This window comes from Pinus tabuliformis, chromosome 8, assembly GCF_031772625.1.
Source record: "Pinus tabuliformis cultivar Carrire ecotype Pingquan chromosome 8, CPIR1, whole genome shotgun sequence".
NCBI lineage: Eukaryota > Viridiplantae > Streptophyta > Pinopsida > Pinales > Pinaceae > Pinus > Pinus tabuliformis.
Window position 1 is genome coordinate 1,243,977,132 of NC_142294.1, and position 6,461 is coordinate 1,243,983,592.

Consider the following 6,461-nt stretch of genomic DNA (forward strand, 5'->3'; position numbering starts at 1 on the left):
AGGAGAAGGTGTCCTTGTATTCTTCCATGACCTTATCAACTTGCTTCTGTTGTGCAAAGGGACCCTTTTCAGGGGCCATGGATGTGGCCATAATCTTCCCCTTAATTTTAGAACGAATAAACAATAAAACAAATTTCCTGGTCTGGGAGATAATCTTATTGCATTGCTTAGCAGAGATCAAAGAGATGGTGGTAGGTGAGGTGTTCTTTGGTGTCCTGTATAGTTTCCTACCCAAAGTAATAATAAAAATGTGATGCCTATACTCATACACAACATGACGCTTCTAAAAATATGGTTGGCCTAATAAAACATCACAAAATTCAACAAGAGCAACATCACATAATACCCCGTCCATGAAGGGCTTCATGGTGTAGGGAAGGAGACGTTATTAGCTAACACAAAGATCTCATCCTTGGTGGAGCCACCCGATGGTATATGATTGTGGGTGTGGTGTGGTCGTAAATCCTAGCCAATTAACAACCTTTGCTAAGATGAGGTTCTTTTGCTTCCCACTATCAAAATAAAATGCAATATAGAACCGTTCACCCACATCTATGAGTGGAAGAGACGCTCCCCCTCCTTTGGATCATCAGGTTTAGTATTATGGACCTTGGCGATGGCACATGGTTCTATGCAAATAATTTTCTTCCCCTTGTCGATCCCCTTATCGAATTCTAGCTTAGAATCAGAACATGCATCAGATTCTAAACCTTTTATCCCGACCACCAATGACTACTTGATGTGACACTCATTTGTGTTGTGGGTGGGGCACTTGTGGAACTCACACAACTTTCTTGTTTCCTTCTTTGTCTTCATGGTGTCATTCCTTTTCTTGTGGTTTCGATGGGTTGTCCTGGTTCATTCCACCTTGGATCTGTCCTTTGTTTTGTAGTTTGGGGGTGTTCCTGCCCTCCTTTGGATTTGCAGATCCAAAGTCGTGCTTATTTTGTTTAAATTTTTGTTCAATCTTGGCATTATATTAGTATGTTGCACCAAGCGAGGATATGTCCAAGAACTCCATTCTTCATGAATGTATTTGTGCAGAAAACCATGATACTTGAGCATAGATGTTGCTAAGAGTATTGGATACCTATATTTGTGTGTAGAGAATGAAAAATATTTGTTATCTCATGCACATCATGGTCCCTTTGTTGTCGTAGTGTGGTCCACTATATGTGTTTGTCTTCATAGCTCACCACAGGGTAATATTATTTCTCGACAACGTCTTGGGAAGAGTTATAAGAGGGTGCGGTTGTAAACAAAGAGGGTTCCTTAGCCCTTTTATCATAGTAAGTTTCCCACCAGTCCTTGATGTGGGGAGCGACCTTAAGTAGTGCAAAGGTAATCTTTTCCCTATTGGAGAAACTATGGGCCAAAAAATAACCTTCCAACAGACTTAACCATTTATCTACAACATTTTCATCTATCCGACCTTCAAATATGGGAATATCAAAATTAACTTGTACCTTGAAGGGGATGATGCCTCCGAAGTGACTGATAGATGAAGATGCATCGCCTATTGGCATTCGCCGAAGGATCTAGGAAAATTTGTTCATCATCTCATTCCTTTGTCACTCAAGGGATTTTATGAGAAATAATTTGATAGGATCTCCTGCACCCTCGTCTTTATTTTCTTCCACCATGGGAGGATGTCGATGTTAGTGGGGATGGTCTTGCAAGGGATGAATTAGTTCAAGTACCAACTCTTTACAACTGACCTTGTTGGGGACATGCACAGAAAAATAGAGAAATAACAGACTGCTCTAATACCACTGATCCTGATTTATGAAGGAATGAAATGAAATGTAGATTTAAATAGAACACAAAGATACAATGAAATAACATAACTTCAATTAATTAATAACAAATACTGAAAATTATTTACATACAGAGTGGAGCAAACTAGCTCGAGCGATGGTAGCTTATTTCTGAGAAGAGATGAGGCAACCACGTGCCTTTTGGACTGTGTTACAATGAGGCTTGGAGGTCTTTTTATGATAAAGAAGATGTGTAAAACCCTAAACTTAAGAGATGAAGCTCTAACAATTTTGGGCCCCGTTGGGGTAAGTTGTACGACCAACTTGCCAATGTCATAACTTTGGCATACGATTTCTATTTGGTTATCATAATACTTCGTTTTGAAAACATCCATGAGGATGTGAAAAAAGAATTTGTAAGACAAATTTTGACACTTTTCCAATGTCTATTTTTTCCCAGAAAAGGGCATTTTAGGACCTCAAAATGAATTCAGAAGTTTAGAACTTAAAAAAAATCCAAAAATAGAAAGTTGTGCTAGAATTAAGAAAAATGAAAGGAAACAGTGTTGGGGGTCCAAGTGGAATAGGCGAGTGACCACCAATATCGACCTGGATCACCTTCCATCCGAGGGAGCCATTGACCTGACATTGACCCTCTTCCAAATGAAAGGTGATATTGGCTTAAGTATATGATAGTAGGATTTATGCATAAATGATTCAAGGATACAATAAATTATTCTAAGGAGATGAGAGAGAAGATTGTTCTTAGGGAGAGAGCCTGATTGGAGGTGCTAAATTATGATGAGAGAATCCCCTAAGATAGCCATGGAAGAGATGTCATGATATTTGGCTAACTGGAGGCCTAACTAGAATCCATACATCTCAGTAAGATTATTTGTTCTTTGACCCAGTCCCCAAGTGAACTTTATTTCCAAATCTCCATTGGGATTTAAGAGAATCCCTTCCCCTCCTACTACCCTTGGATTCTTTTTAGAGGCTCCATTAAAGAAAATGATCCAGTTCTTTTGTCGCATTCTCTAGTCATCAAATTTTGCATATGTATGCCTAAGCTTCCAATTCATAGTAGCTAGATGGTTTGGGATAGAAGAAGAAGGAAGATGAGTTATTATATCCATAAGAAACTTTGTCCATTATCTTTCCTGGTAATCCAGAAGAGCATATTTATTTTTTAGTTTCATTCTATTCTTTTCCACAAATAAAGAGAGAGCTTTAGCAACAATAATCATGGGAGGAATTGAGACACTTTTGAAGATAACACTATTTATTAAAATCCAAATCTTCCAATAGACGAAGTTTGGTCTAGGTCCATTTAAAACTAGGTTTTCCTAAAAAAGTTCCAGCATAATTTTGGTGTCATCTTATTAGGAGATTAGAGATATCATTGGGCATATGGATGGACGAATAAGGGACCCAAAACAACTTACCAGACTTGAAGATAAAAATGACAAGATAAAAACAAGTGAGGGAAATATTCTTCCTACAGGAAGTAGAGAGGGTAGCATGATGGTTCATTTATCCCTTTCCTTTCGAGATTTTAAGAGGTTAGAATTTTCTTGTGGAGAAGAATCCAATAGAAAGAATTGACTTTGGGAATGACATTATTTAACTAGATATTTTTCCAAATGGAATATTTTGGATGGATTTTCTCAAAGAACAATAATTATTTGTATCATGCTTTAACTATATACACATGAGTTTTCCATCCCAACTTGTCTTTTGTTTAGCAGTCTATTGGAGTGTAGCCAAACAATCTGACTATGATCATATCTGCAAGGTTAGAAAGGTTGGAGGGGCATCATACATAAACCATCCAAACCAGATGCTTGCACTATTCCATTTGCTTATTTGGGCTAGCATTGAAATCCATAGTTTTAAAAGATGATGTTGTAATGGCCCAAGAGGTTCACATTCATGTAAAGGAGGGCAGTTCAAGATTGAGTCAGACCATAGGATATTGGAACCATTACGTGAGGTCCAACTAAGATGGTTATTAATTAATTTGAATGAGGCTAAGATGAGTCTCCACATAGGAAAACATGATCTCAGAGAGGAGTGAGGTTCAATTATGTTTTAAGAGCTAAATCACAAAAATTTACAAGAAAGAACTTGGACCCACCAGAAGTCCTTGTTTATTTTCATTTTACAGGCTAGTTTAGCTCCCATTGGTTGATTCAATAGGGTAGAGTCCCTGATCCCCAAACCTCCATGATCTTGAGCAGATCAAATTGTATTCCAATTGATCAAGTCATTTTTTTAGACGAGACTTTGCTTCCTTCCTAAAGAAATTTTCAAATAACCTTCCACAAAACCTGCAAGACGTATATAGGTGCTAGCAGAGCAAAGAAGTGGTAAAGGGGGATGGAAGACATAACATATTTAATGATAACTATACATCCAACTAAAGTGGGCATCGAGTGCCCCAGGATTCAATTTTTTTTTTTTTTTTAATCTTCGAGAGGACAGAGATACATGCATGAGGATAAAGAGTTTTTAAGAAAATCAACATCCTGAGATATTTGAAATCTTTCCAGCCTTCAATTGTATTAAAGCCAAAGATGACAGCAATTTGGATATTCTTGACAATCTAAATGTTCCACGAGTAAATTTTCAAGTTTGATGAATTGGGTAGACCTCTTGTGGCTTCAAGGAAGTGATCAAGGACCAAATTGAATTTTCAAATGATGGTTCCCAAGGCTCCTCCAAGGAGAATAGTTTCGTTAGTAAATTGGGAATTGTTGGCACTTTTAATGGGTAGAGTAAATCTGAGACCAAGAAGGCGACCCGAGCTGTGTTCATAATCAAGTCTTTTTCTCAAGGTGTTAGCTACCAAAATATAAATAAAGGGAGATAAAGGAAATCCTTGACGAAGACAACAAGAAGCAAGGAAGAATCTAGAAACTTTTCCATTAACCAGGGGAGCTATCCAAGGAGAAATTATACAAATGGAAATCCATTGAATAAAAGTGTTATCAAATCTTTGTCTACTCAATATTTTAAAAATGAAATTATTCCTTACTCTTTCAAACGAATTGGCCATATCAATTTTAATAGCCATTCCCTTGTCCCCTCTCTCTCTACCAGAGAACATCACTTCCTAGACAAGAGTAATATTATCAGATATTTATCACCCAGGAATAAAACCTCCTTGATTTCCAGAAATAATAGTTGGGAGAGCTTTTTTAGTCTTTCAACAATAAGTCTGGAACAATTGTATAAGAGTCATTGCATAAGGATATAGGTCATAATCTATGGAAGGAGGAGGGAGTAGATTCTTTGAGAATCAAGGTGAGAAATGATGAATTGATCCCTGCTCCCATATAACCATTTTTCAAAGAGTAACTTATCATTATACATAAGCCTTGTTTAATGAGATCTTATAAATGTTGATAAAAGTGGGCTAAGAACCCATATGGGCCAGAAGCCTTGTCTGGATTGAAAGAAAATATAATTTGATGAATCTTTTCTTTTGTTGGAGGGAGGATTAATTGTTTATTCATGTCTTAACTGATGAGATATAGAGTGCACGCCAACATATAATTTTTAGATTCTTTAGAGGAGGGCTCACGTTTAGAGTAGAGGTTGATGAAGAAAACCATTGGCTTTTCCTTTATTTGATGAAAGTTTCCAACCTTAACACCATTTGTCGCGATATCCTTAATTCTTTTTTTCCTTTCCCCATTTTTTGCTTGTTTATGGAAATATTTGATATTTATTTCCCCTCCTTAGAGCCACACACTCCTATACTTAAATCTACAATAATCCTCTTCCTCTTTCAACAACGCATGATATTTTTTAAACAAAATATTATCATGTCTTGTCATTTCCCCCATTACAAGTTCTTTTTCCATGGCAGTATGCAGGTGACTAATAATATTCTCCATATCTTGAATAACTCCCTATCTATTAGTTTTTAAAGATTGAGCCCAATATTTAAGAAATCTCTTCATCCTTTTAACATTTTTCTCCCATATCAATATTGGATTGCCTTCTACCCATGGGTTCCAAGCCTGAGAAACCACCTCATGGAAGTCTGGGTGATGAATCCATATAAGGTTGAATATAAAAGTAATAGGACAATAGTTCACAAGAGTAGAAAGATCAAGTCTAATTGGGTGATGCTGAGAACCATTACAAGGAGAATGAAGGATTTTATGGATATTTCAGTGGATAAAGTCATTTGAAATAAGGAATCAGTCTAATTTGACAACTATATGGTTGGGGCCTACATTCCTGTTGGCCTAGGTATATTTGAATCCAAATGGTTTAATGTCCATCAATTTAGCCTGTGACATGAAATATTCCATTTTCTCTTTAAAGAGATATATGACAAACAATCCCCATTTTTTCTACTAACTATTTAGGGTAGTATTGGAAGCCCCCCCCAAAAGAATACATAAAACCCCAAATTCAGTATTAGTAAGGATTTGGAGAGAGGCCCAACACTCGCGCTTTTCTCTAAAATGAACAGACATGTAAACATTGATCATTGAGCATAATTATTTTGGTGTAAGAATAAGGAACGATGATCCAAGCCAGTGAACATTTGATAAGGAGTTCATGAGGCAAACCTTAAATGGGTCCCAAAGGGTACAAAGGCCTCCTAAGGCAGCTCTTGCATTAACTGAAGAGATTTCACTACCATAGCACATTTGAAATTGTTGTGCTAATACTTCATGTTCCTCT